Genomic DNA, 13,846 nt, shown 5'->3' with positions numbered 1-13,846 from the left:
ATTTTTACCAAACAATTTAAGTCAGGTGTGTGCCCAATCACCGACGAGTGGTTTGAAGCTGACCTTCCCCATATAAAACACACACCTGGTAAGAAATGTCTTGATGAGATGTGCATCTTGACTCGGTCAAAAGAGCTGTCTGAAGACCTGCGGTGAAGGATTGTTGATTTGTATAAAGCTGGGAAAGGATACAAAACCATCTGTAAAAGTCTGGATGTTCATCAATTGACAGTCAGAGAAGTTGTCTACAAATGGAAAGAGTTTAAGACTAAGGTGGGGGACCCTGCCCTGGGCTTGGTGGGCTGCTGGGGATCCCGTGGCGTGCTGTGCCGGTTGGAGGGCTGCGGCTGTGCATACCCTCTTCCCATTCCTGAAAGCCGGTTGATGGGGGCGCGGGTGGCCCGGGCGACCACCCTGGATCCCGGGGGCAGGGTGATGATGGCTCCTTTGTTGGGCTGCGGGAGGAGGGATGGGCTGCGCTGCCACGCCCACCATCCCTCCCTCCCCGGGCTTGCTGGGTGGGGACCATGGCCCTGGGTTGGTGCTCCACTCGTCTGCGTGGCTGTTGCGTGTTTGGTGGGGCTGGCGCGCCCGGGTAGGGGGTCCCGGTGCCGGGATTGTCGATGGGGCGGTGTAGGGTCGGTTGCCAACTGGCTTACACTCACAAGGGATTCACATGATTACTGGTTTCTAGTTCACAGAGCTGATTTGTGTACACTCTACCCCTCTCAATCACTTAGCTTAGACTCCCCCACCCACTCCCTTTCTTTCCCTGGCCAACAGGCCCCCCACATGATGTCAACCAGAAATACAGTAGCAGCAACATATTCATAGTTAGTGTAGGCGTTCAATGTATTTCTTGTTGCTGTTTGTGTTTCTCTTCTTTTCTTCTGTTCCCCCATAACCCCTTCCTGTTTGCTGTTTTGTCATAATAAACGAGGTATGTTGAATGATCACAATGGGAGTATGTCATACTCTCAGTGTGAAATATTAAAACTGTTCAGACCAACCGGACACTTAGACTTAAATTCTCCGTGTCAAACAGCTGAACAGGACAGGTTTAATTTAAAAAAATAAATTTTTTTTTAAAGGCTAAGGTGACTACGCGGAGTTTGGCCTTTTGGCCGGGTTGTCAGCGTCTAGCCGGCCAGGGTCGCTGGAGCTGCACCAGTGTGGATCCCGCGTATCACCTCGTGTGATTCCGGCATTCTGGCTTTCACATCCCAGGAATCTAAGTCTGAACTACAGCAGTTTTGTAGACAAGAATGGGCCAAGATGAGTCCTGATTGATGTGCCAGACTTATCTGCAGCTACAGGAAGCGTCTGGTTGAAGTTATTGCTGCTAAAGGTGGGCCACATGATATTAAATGTGATGGTTCACCTACATATTTTTCCCCTTTCTGTCATTGTTTGCATACTAATTAAAATACGAAAACCTATAAATGTTTGCGTGGTTTTAGTTAAAGCAGACACTGTATTTTCATCAGTGTGATTTTGACAAAGATCACATTTGATGGTGATTTTATGTAGGAATGTGAAAAATTCCAAAAGGTTCTGATACTTTTTCATACCACTGTACTCTCCCAACAAGAATAGATTTGTCGTTTTAAAAAGGTGTCACTTTTTAAAAAAAACACCAAACTATCGTTAGAACGGTATCTACGTTAGCTCACTGGCTGTCATTGATAACGCTAGACATCCAATTAATTTTAACTGAATTGGACACTCCAGACAACGGCACTAGAATGCCCTTGAATTAAGTTGTTGCCTGGCATTGGCTGCCACTGACGGCGCAATCCGTTTGAAGTGGGAGGGATGGCAGCGAATGAACGAATGTTCATTCGCTGCCACCCTCCCACTTCAAATGGATTGGGCGTCTACAAGTGAGAAGAATGAAAAGAGCTTGTTTTTCCTGTTTACTTGTTTATTGATTTCCTGACCAATATATCGATAATTGTTCTATCGCCGTATCGTGAGCCTCGTATCGCAAATCGTCATTGACAGTGCATTGCAAAGTGGGTAGCCGATGCGTACGAGTAGGCGGGGCAAGCTCAGAAACTGACATTTGATTGGCTGAAATAATATTGGACATTTTTCTCCGCTATGGCACATCGGAAAAAATGTCTTTTCCCTTTATTAAACTAGATTCTTTCCGCTGTGGTGCGCAAGAGGTTGTCTATCGGGTTCAATTCATAAGAGTGTGCGAGCCAATACTTTTGGCAATATAGTGTACAGTCTGTACTTATGTAACCACAATTGCAATGCACTCATCAAAACTGGACTTGAACTGCAGCGGTCCATCCATTCCGTAACCGCAGTCTGACTTCTACATCAGCCAGCAGCGCTCCAAGTCGATGCCACACACACTCCACATAAGGGCTCACGTGTTCGTTCTTACAAGCCTAAGCAATGACACTCGCAAAACAGGGTGGAGTCCATTTTGCTTCCTCAGCAAATCCTTTACTCCTGCTCCAAAATATCACCGCAGCATTTATGCTTTTCAGATATTGTGTTTTTTTTCTTATAACTCCCATGGAAAGAAAATAGTGGGGTTTATATGTTATGCTCGGATGCATATTTTTCCAACACTGGCAACATTCTGAACATCTACAAACAGTCTGGGAAATAAATCAGTTTGTTTTCTTTTCAGAGAGATCCCACTGTTGCAATAAAAACAGATATAGACATAGAATCAAGGATAAAAATAGTTCAAGCAGAGAACATACTGTGTGAGTATGGACTATTATGCTCAAGTCCCAAATTGAACCCGTTTTGCTTGCCTGATTCTGCTCTATTTGTGAAAAGGATGTAAAACCATTCAGTAAAACAGTGAATGACAAATTCAACTTTTTAAAAAAATGAACGTGGGTGAAAATCTTTGTAATCATTCACAAATTTTTCAGTGTGCTTATTTGGATTGTCTTATTTTGCTTCAACTTACTCCATGTTAGAATTATTGTCCACGCGGTTAACATTTATGCTTTCCTTATTATAGTTAGTCACGAGGTCGGCCCAGCCAATACACAGACGATGCAGCTGCTTAGGGCCCCTGACCACGAGGGGGCCCCTAATCTGGTAACCTCATTTTATATGTTGTTAATAGAGCATCGTGAATAATCCTCGTGAAATCGTGAATAACGTCCATTTTCTTGTCATTACATGTCATTTGGGGTGAGAAGTTTGAAGTATGCAGTGCAACAAAATATGATTAATATACAAAATATGGACGTATGGATTGGATTGCATGTATGGGTTTTACAGTACACTGTGACGAAATGGTTGGCTAAAAATATGGGCCCCTTGGCATTATTTTGCTTAGGGCCCCCAAATGACATGGGCCGGCCCTGGTTAGTCATCAGCAAAGGTGGGCAGAGTAACCAAAAGTTTTATTCAAATAAGAGTAGGTTTACTTTTAAATAATATTACTCAAGTAAAAGTAGTCATCCAAAAAATGTACTCAAGTCCACGTAAAAAAGTATTTGGTGAAAAGAATATTGGTAACATTATGAGTAGCTGCTTACAATGTCAGATTTTTTTCCTCTCTGCACAACTTCATCTATATGAACTGTTATTATTGTACTGTACTATACCCTATAGCATGACCATATTAGGCTAAAAATATGACACAAAAAAATCATTGAATTCAGACCAGAACAACATTTGAAATGTCATCCGTCCAAAAAGCATGAGCATCCCCCAGTGGCTGAAAAGATTGTTACCTCTGATTGGTATAATGTAGTCATGTGGTTATTGTTGCGACGTCTAAGTAAATGTAATGGAGTAAATGTAAAGCCTTACTACCTACCTATGGTCACCAGATAGGATGAATTATGTTTAGTCAGCCTATCCTTTGTCCTGGGCCATGTGGCCCCCATCTAGTCTATGTATTCTATTCTAGGGTCTATATTGCTTTCCTATCCCTCTCACTGTCCTCCTGTTCTTTTTCGCTAGTTTTAGCTAGTTGTACACAAACCTATCGTCACATCTGACACTCCTACATACATATGTAGAGTGGATTCATCGGGGACTTCATTGTTCCTCAGCATTAATTTGACTGTTTTTCAGTCTAAATTATTGGTGTAAAACTCATTTTTGTTGCAGGCCATAACATAGTTACATACTGTAGTACATTGTAACTGCGGACCCATAAGGATGCATTTTAACTGATATTATTACATATACTAAACATTTACTTTACTGTTTCACAATAACTCATGTGCTAATATGCTTCTCCAAAACACACAACAAATGGACACTTAAGACACTGATTAGCATCATCGCTAACTAGCTTAGCACTCCATGCTAAGTAGTAACGTCTCATAAAGAATACAAACAATACAATTGGCTTCATTTGCTCACCTCTGATGGAGACACACTGGATCTAACAACCCAAAAGACAATCTAACTCTCGACACTTTGTACAATTGATTCAGCAACCCAACCTGAATGTAGCAGTGAACTCTTTCGCTTTGCTCAAAAATCAATTATCAAATTAGAATCGATTAGTTGTTTCAGCCTTATTTGGTGTGACCTGATGAAAATCTACATTTTTCTTTTGAGCAAGAAACGAAGTCGATGCATATGATTTTACGGGCCACACAAAATAAAGATGGTGGGCCAGATTTGGTCCCCGGGCCTTGAGTTTGACACCTGTGGTCTACGTGTGCATGTAACAACTCATGTACCGATTTCGATACCCAGTTGTGTGGTATTGGCCGATGCCCATACTGTACCGATACGTTTTTTTAATTAAAAGAAAACTACTAAATTACTGCATTTTCGCTTGACTGTAAAATAATGGCTATCATGGCTCGGTCAGACATTCTTTAACTCGTTGTCTGCCATTGACAACCCATTTGCAGTGGGAGAGTGTTTTCCGAAATTTCCAGGTTCACAGTGAATCAGTAACAGGCACACTTTTGGTTAATAGACGATGTTTATTGATTAGAAAATGCAGAATAAATTAGATTTATTGATTACAATCCCACAACAGCAAGCAAACAGATATCCAAAACAAGCAAACAAATTGTAACGTGATGCTAGATTTCAGTTTGTCAATCTCAGAATCCCTGCGTTACGTTACAGCACAACTAGTTGTCCCTTAGAAGTGAAAATCACTTACCGTGACCAACGAGTGGGAAGCCAACAACACTCCAGTAAAGCGTCAAAAGGACAAAAGCTGGGTGATCCATACTTAATCCACCAGCGGACTTCGAAATTTCGGAAAACATTAGTGGCGTCACGTACGACCCGGGTCGCCTGGCTTTTGTCCTTTTGACGCTTTACTGCAGTGTTGTTGGCCTCCCACTCGTTTGTCACGGTAAGCGATTTTCATTTCTAAGGGACAACTAGTTGTACTGTGACGTAACGTGGGGATTCTGAGATTGACAAACTCAAATCTAGCATCACGTTACACTTTGTTTGCTTCTTTTTGATATCTGTTTGCTTGCTTTTGTGGGATTGTAATCAATAAATCTCATTTATTCTGCATTTTCTAATCAATAAACATCGTCTATTGAGCAAAAGTGTGCCTGTTACTGATTCACCGCGAACCTGGAAATTTCGGAAAACAGAGGGTTAGCAGCAAATGAACGTCTACAAGTTATAAACTAAGAAAAATTCACAGCAGAAGTCAAATATAGAAAATGGATGGATAGATTATTCTGATTTAAATCCAACCGAAATGTATCTCAGTGGCTATTTAACAAGCGTAACAACAGCGTATTGGCAAGTAAATACCTGAATCATTGGTTAAGACAAGCCAACCAGCTGTATGTAATATACTTGTCTTGGCAAGTACATTAATTGTATTCCCCCTCACTTACAAAAAAATGAATGTCAATTTTAATAGAAATGGAAGAAAATATGTTCTCAGAAAAGACATGAACTACAGTAGTGTAATATGTAAAACTTTAGCTGGAAATTCCCGTCACGTCTGCTTTCATTTTGTATCCCCCTATTCAGCATTCGCATGCATTACATACATTTCAAACTGGGATGCGATACTGATTAGCTTCCTGGCAGGAATGCCGCCGCCAGCCCCTTAAACTGAAGCTAGTATGAATTCCTCCTAGAGGGCCCACCAGTGGGTGGAGAGCTGCAGCCTAGCCGCCTCTGTTTGTTTTGCGCCGTGTCCTTATTTCCGTGAATTCTGACCTGACAGGAAGAGCGGAGGGTGGACGAGACAATGGACTATTGTAAGGACGCACTTTATGTGCATGCAAGACTTAAACAGGAAAAGGCACCAAGACACACAGGCACAGAATCGCCGAGTTACTGTTGCTATGTCTACACGCAATTCCCAACTTTACCGTAGCCTCCTCCACTCCGAAATATCGTTCTGAAATATCATTCTGATTAGAGTTGTCCGACAATATCGCCCATTCAATAAAAGTGTTTGAAACAATATCAGAAAATATTAGTATCAAGCCAGTATACGTGAATTACCTACAACTTTTGTTGATGGGCTGGTCACAACTTAGCACAGCACCTGTGCTTTACGTGACCTCTAGATGTCTCCAAATTAAGATGCTTGGGATATATTAACCGAAGGAAAGACCCTAATCACTCGTGGTGCGCATATAAAATGAACAATTAATGAAAAATAAGGAATTATAAATTAAATTACTATGTCACCAGAAAGAAATAGTCAACTAGGAAAAGTAATAAAACACATTTTTATAATTGAAAAATCTGTACAAAAGCCTAGCAAAATGCATCTTGGGAATTGTCATTGCATTGGAATGTCTTATAATTTCCCGACTGTATTTGTATTCTATGTGTATTATATATGTATGTCACCCCCTAGTGGCTCTTTGGGGTAACTAGTGCAAAAGTGATTTATTTGTGAATTATTCCTTTTATTTAATGACAGATATTTTGGCTCATTTTATTTTGTTTATATGGGACATTATTTTGACACTTTTTCTATAACTTCAGTTGAAGTTGGTCTCTTATTTTTCACAGAATGTTCATTTTATTTGGAAAACCTTGAAGTTGTTACATTTACCATCATTTAAGCATCCAGTGGGGCATCGCAGTACAATTAGCAACTAGGCCTGCAAGCTGGACTGAATGGACCCTCACAGTTTGGCACAACTCAGACATCACGTAACTCGGACGGCACGTAGCTCAGGGTGGTGGCAGATCGTCCCCCTCTCATCATCTCATGAGACACTAACATGCGCTCAAAACTGGCCTCTTTTTGTGTGTGGAGTCTCTTCTGTGTTGTGGGCATGGCTGATAGAGATGTTTTTTTTTATATCCTAGGATGAGAGAGACATTCACACACCTAGGTGAAAAATACCTTTATTGAAGATGGGCCTCCAAAAAAGGAGGTGCTACTAAGCTGTGCAGTCATGCCCTTACTCAAAACCAAAATGAACCTTCTAATTGAGCCAATTTGACCTACAATGCTAAATTTTGTGACTCTATAAGCTGCTGAAATCGCTGAAGAAATGTACTTCCTTTTAATGGCAAACAAAGGGTCGTCACGGCAACAAACAGAGACATGTGGACATGGGCCTTAAAATGTACTATTACAAAAGGTCTTGTAACTACACTGACCAACCTGAAAGGAACTGGACATGTATAAGTAAAATAAGTGACTTTCTGTTGCTACTAGTTGGCACTGTAGGGTTGATGCAAATGACTCCTACAGGACCCTTCAGTGTACGACTTTCAACAAGCACGGAAAATTTGGCGCAGATATGTTGTATGTCTGCCAAGTTATGATTGTTCAAAATTTGTGGTGAGACAAAATGGCGATGGTCAATTTTCCCTTTCCTGTTTGGACCCCTCTGCTTCAATGAAACCTCAATGTTTTATCAGGCAGCTGAACATGTCTCGAGGCTCCCCTGATGCAGATTTAAGGTCAATTGATTTTTTTTTTCCCTTGGAGGAGGTGCCCGTCTGGTAAAAAAAAGGGCATTTCTTTTTCCCCGCAGGGGGCGCCAGGCCTAATGGCCAAATATTTTAACAGTCGTGTTCATGCGTGTTGCCAGAAAAAATGACTTTGGCACCCCGCCTAGATCAGGCCCATGAATGAAAACTCACCATTTTGATAACTTTAGATCTTATATGTCTCATGAACAGTCTCACCAATTTTGAGAAGGATCCAACCAACTTCCCCGGCGCTAAGGTCTGAAATGTGCACCCTGTAAATCAATAAACATTTCATATTCAGTCCAAAATACCCGATTTCCTGTTGGCTTTGGGATATTGGTCAAATAGTCTTTTTTCTGCAGTTTCTCACAAGGTATCGCCTCCCCAATTTTCATCGCTCTACATTGAAAAAAGCCTTATAGGATAGGCCTTCTTGAAAAATTCAAGGGGGCACTGTTGAGTCATTTTGTTATGGTTTTTCGGAAGGTTGCAAAATTATCAAAATTTACGCTAAGCTGCATATATCTGCAAATTTTTGTGAGTTTTAGAGCATGTTAAGGCCTACACAATGTCCATATTCATTTGGGTCTAAAAATTAATAACAATCTTTTGCATTACAATAATACTTTCTTACCACTCCGAACGCATATTTGGATTTCTGGAGTTGGACAGCATCAGTTATCGGTTAAAAAGTTATTATCGGACAACTCTAGTTCTGATGTCCGCCCTCATGAGAAAGCAGTTGACCAATAAGAGCAAACTGAGGCATGCCGTTTCTGTGCCAGGAAAGCAAAAATGTCTCCATCCCGAGTCATGAAAAATGGCCATAAAAGGGGTGGCAAGCACAACTGCGATTACTGTGGCAAAAAACGTTGTTGTAAGTTGATTTATGAGTTCTAAATCAACATATTAAAACGTTGGCTGTATACTCTCGGTATTTATTGAAATGATATTTGGCATGTGAACCAACACAACATGACTGTGTAAGCACAATGGAATGGAAAAATGTGATAACACTTGAAGATTGTTTTGAACAAATTCATCATCTGTCAATTCTGAGCACATATGAACTTCGATGTCCATATCCGAAGCTTGTGACCTTCTGGATTTTGTCACATCAAGGCCGAGTGATGGATGAGTCCGGACCGCCTGTCAGAAAAGCCAAAGGAAAGATGTAGAGGAAGGGAGGCTATTTACAGACATGGAGGTATTTGGCAGAGCTGTGCTGTTTTCCTATGTTATGTGTGCTCGGGGTGTTCATACGTGTGAAACTAGACGACGTCTCGGATTCATTATATTGTTCAAAAACGCCTCCTCCGGCCCATTCGAAGAGGAGGCATATTAGAAGGGTTTTTTTCGGTCAGCAGCAGCCACTGTAATTCATGTAAAAAGACGGAGCGTACCAACTTTCTCAATAACAGAGTGGTGTCCCAACACCTAGTGTAAACATCAATTTTTGCAGTAAACTTTAATAATAATATAATAAATATTTCGAGTGGTGATGTGAACCACAGCGCCCCAATACAGGCCCTAAGGGGTACCGTTCATTTGTGTTACGTTTGCGCTATTTGTTGGGAAATCCCTCTGTTATTGAGAGATTTGGTACGCTCCGTCATCCGCAACGGAGGGGCTGCGATTGACGTCATCACTCGAACATCTCAAAATCTGTAAAACGATAGCAGCACAAATGAAAATTTTTACATTATAAACAAAGCATAAATGAATAGCAACATTTCGGGCCCATTTTGGAATAAATTGGGGGGATCAGGGGTTAATTTGATTCTTGATTTTGGCCTCCCTGTGTTCCGGGACTTATTTGGGCAGATCCGGCACCTCTCGTGTAAAGAAAATAATAATATAAAAACGTTTTTAAAAAATGAATAAAATAAAATAATCATTTTAGGGCTGTCAAAATTATCGCGTTAACGGGCGGCAATTAATTTTTAAAAATTAATCACGTTGAAATATTTGACGCAATTAACGCACATGCACCGCTAAAACAGATTAAAATGACAGCTCAGGGTCATATGCACTTGTTACTTGCGTTTTTTTGGGAGTTTTGCCGCCCTCTGCTGGCGCTTGAGTGCGACAGGTTTTATTTTACGGGAGGGAGCCCATGTGACGTCTTGCTCGGCGACGTCAACAATGGCGAGCTACTAGATTATTTTTTGTTTGAAAATTTTAAATTTTATTAAAAGAAAACATTAAGAGGGGTTCTCATATAAAATTTCTATAACTTGTACTAACATTTATCTTTTAAGAACTACAAGTCTCTCTACCCATGGATCGCTCTAACAGAATGTTGACAATGTTAATGCCATCTTGTTGATTTATTGTTATAACAAATACAGTACTTATGTACAGTGTGTTGAATGTATATATTCGTGTTGTGTCTTATCTTTCCATTCCAACAATAATTTACAGAAAAATATGGCATATTGTATAGATGGTTTGAAATTCGATTAATTACGATTAATTGATTTTTAAGCATTGATTAACTCGAATAAAAATTTCAATCGTTTGACAGCCCTAAATAATTTGCATAAATTCATTTACAGAACAAATCCCAACAATATGGTACCGCACGAATCCTATTTTTAGACAGCAAGGCTGCATGACGTCACCATCGTAAACCGGAAAAGGGTCAACACAGATGCGCGCTCGCATACAACCCATGCTATTACTGCTTGTTTTCTGCCGGTAATCTTTCAAAAAAGAACATGCCAAGTAAACACTGCTGCTATGGAACTTGTAGCAATGAATCTAGACATTATGATCGTGTGAAGGATGTTTTCTTCATACGTTTCCCAAGCCAAAAACTCAGGGGGGGGGGAAAAAAGTGAACTATGGATCAACTTGTGTGGACGTCCGAAACACCAGTGTAACGACAGCGAGATGAAGCCATTCACCTTCATATGCTATAAACATTTTGTTGGGGGACATGGTCCTTCAGAGGACGAAGAGGTAAGCCATTTTGATATTTTTTACTTATTTTTTTTAGCGTGGCGTTTTGCCGTGCTGCTTCTGTCTGACAATGAATGACCTGAAAAAAATTTAAATTGTGGTGCCACTGTTGTTACCTTTTCTGTTGTAAAGTAACAACTTCAGTGAGGGCGAAGTGTAGATAAATCAATTGAAGGAAGATTTGTTATTAATGAAAAAATTAAAAGTGCTCGTTAGCTGTCATTGAGTAGCATTTGCGATCCCTACACAAAAATAGCCATATAAATTACCCCCAAGAATGGTTAGAGACGTAAGACAACCAGAGGATATAATATATAAGAAAGACAGGGCATATGGTGGTAAAGCTTGTTAAAACAGGAGAATGTCATTGTCAGTGGCGTAAGGCAATGCACACAAGAAAAAGGTCGATGAAAAAGCTACCTCTGGATCAGGTCGGCTCTTTTTCAGCCCTCGTCACTCAAGCCATCTCTTTAACTGAACATTTGTATAGTCTTCCACATCTTTACCAGTGAATTTGGCACCAGGTACATCATTTCCGGAGAGAATTGGTAGGTTTAGCGCAGTAAACATCTCGTTCATACACTATTTACATGCATCTAGCGTGATGGACAAACGCAAGTTTGACCCCCCCCTAGCAACAGTTGCTAACGTCATGAATATTAATGAGCAAAGGTGACGTGTTACGTGCAGTACGTTATTGCTTGTTGTTTATAAAAATTTAATGTCATTTTTAAAGAGTCGTAGATTTCGGAGACAAACTTTGGAAATTTGCGGCATCTGGGGAGCAAGCAGCCAAGATCAAACGGTATTTCAACATGCCAAAAAGGCAGTTGAATTAACTGTCTTTTTTGAAAAAGAAGGAAGATGGTTCAAAACGAGTCAGAAAAGCTACAACCTGCAATGAGGGCAGCTGCAGCGATCATGCTAATGGACAGGAACGGGTGCAGCAGGAGGCTAGCGCCGCAGCAGCTAGCCAGGTTAACGCCTAAATAATTGTAAACTGTTGTCATAAAGTTTATACCATGGATATTATCTGAAATTGAGGCTTGTAAGTCCCACAGCATGGCAAGTGGGCATTTGCGTGTTGTTTTCTGCGTTTGTTCCAGGACCTGTGCCCGTCTCGTCATCCCTGCTCTGTCATGTGTACTTTGCGATCCGGCACCTTATGATTTACAAATTAAGAACTGGGGGGGGATACGTGATGTCAACACTACAAATTAAAATCATATCATCGTTGCAGCACAAACAAAACGGGGGGCTGGTTGACCTATAAAATAATTGTAAATATTTTTAAAAAACGATTGCAGCACAAACGAAACTTTTCACAGGAAAAACAAGCACAAACGTAGCACAAACGATTGCTGTCATTTTTAAATAAATTTCCATCTGATGGGGGGGGTCAACTTCACTAATTTCCGAGCAGCGGGTGTCACTGAGCCCCTCCACCGTCATAAAGCACTCACAGGCGGACATACTTTGAGCTTTCCCTCAATGAACTCAATGAACACAACACACAATGACAATTCTATTCAAAGAAATTATGTCATTATTAAGAAATGACTTTGTAAACACACATCTTAACTCATCAAATTGACAAACATTGACGTAAATATGAGTTTTCCTTCAATCCTTTTGCCTCAAAAGAACAGTTTAGCAATAGCAACGCTTACGCAACTGTCAATGACAACTCATTATAAGTCATTTCATGCTAATATACGTGTACGATATTGCGTAATTAGGAGTCACCACATCATTTTCTCCCATTCATTACTTTTAACAGTTTTAATTTGTATATGGCGGAAAACACAGACAAGACTGAAAAAGCAGTTTCTGCTCTTGCAACCCTCTTTAAAATAAACTGCTGTATTTTAAGCCAAAAACACTGGTGTTTGAAAGAACAATATGTCTGCCATAGCAGATTCATGGCACATTAAGGCCCCGAACTATTTTTGATTTGTCCGTTTTACTCTCAAAACCCTCGTTTACAGACGTCGCGCAACCGCTTTTATTTCAACCCAGCCATAAAACGTACCGGTAGGTAATAAATAGAGGTGCATGATAATTATCGGACCAATAATTATCGGTCCGATAATAGGAATTATGACGTCATCCCAATAAATACAATAACATAATATATTATCGGCCCTATTAATAATATTTTTGGCACGGTGTCGGATTGGGATTTGTACGTTTGTTTCCACTCCTGTTTTTCCCAGAATGCAAAGTTTTGTTACCGTCTTTGTTTTGTTCATTATATTAATGTTCATGTCATCATGAAAATTCTGGTTTGGTCAAAGGCAAATCTAAGCTGAATCAACCAATAGTATTTTTGACCTACAGGTGTTCAAAAACTCAGGTGAATATACATTGAAAAATTATATATATATATATAATCGGTTATCGTATCGTATCGGCCTTGAGGGGCAGGAAGTTATCGATATCAGTTTCAAAAAATAGATATCGTGCACCCCTAGTAATTATATTTATTATTCAAAATGTGTGTCATTTTTAGCTTAGAATCGTTAATTGATGTCTACAAAAAAAAAAAAAACTTGTGATCACTACGAAATCTTAGTGTCAAAAATTGTTATTCGATATTTTCTGCGTCGTATATGGTATACTGGGGGCGGGTTTCAATAAGCTTCGGCTTCTCCCGTCTGCCCTTTTCTTTTCGGGTTGAATTAATTGTAAATGCATATAAATGCTGTATGTTTGTTCGGATTTGTCATGCCTGAAGGGAAAAATACAAAAAATAAATACAAATGCAATATTTCGCTTTAAAAAAAAAAAAAAAAACTTTAAAAAATTATTCACTCGCATATTTTAAACAAATTACCGTAATTTTCGGACTATAAGCCGCTACTTTACTTTATTTTGAATCCTGCGGCTTATAGACCAGTGCGGCTTATTTGTTAATTTATTTGGGTCAATAGGCAACACATGCGTCTAAGTATGCATCGCAGCGCTACAGATGTAAATAACAATCATAACTCATGTT

At 40.0% G+C, this 13,846-nt stretch overlaps 1 protein-coding gene across 1 annotated transcript in view; it reads right to left on the bottom strand.

The window, feature by feature from the left end:
* tnrc6ba (trinucleotide repeat containing adaptor 6Ba) overlaps positions 1–13,846 on the bottom strand; it is a 110,819-nt gene that overhangs the window by 46,121 nt on the left and 50,852 nt on the right. The gene's annotated exons all lie outside the window — the stretch shown is intronic.

This window comes from Corythoichthys intestinalis, chromosome 21 (assembly GCF_030265065.1).
Source record: "Corythoichthys intestinalis isolate RoL2023-P3 chromosome 21, ASM3026506v1, whole genome shotgun sequence".
Classification (NCBI taxonomy): domain Eukaryota; kingdom Metazoa; phylum Chordata; class Actinopteri; order Syngnathiformes; family Syngnathidae; genus Corythoichthys; species Corythoichthys intestinalis.
This window is presented reverse-complemented; position numbering and strand designations above follow the sequence as displayed.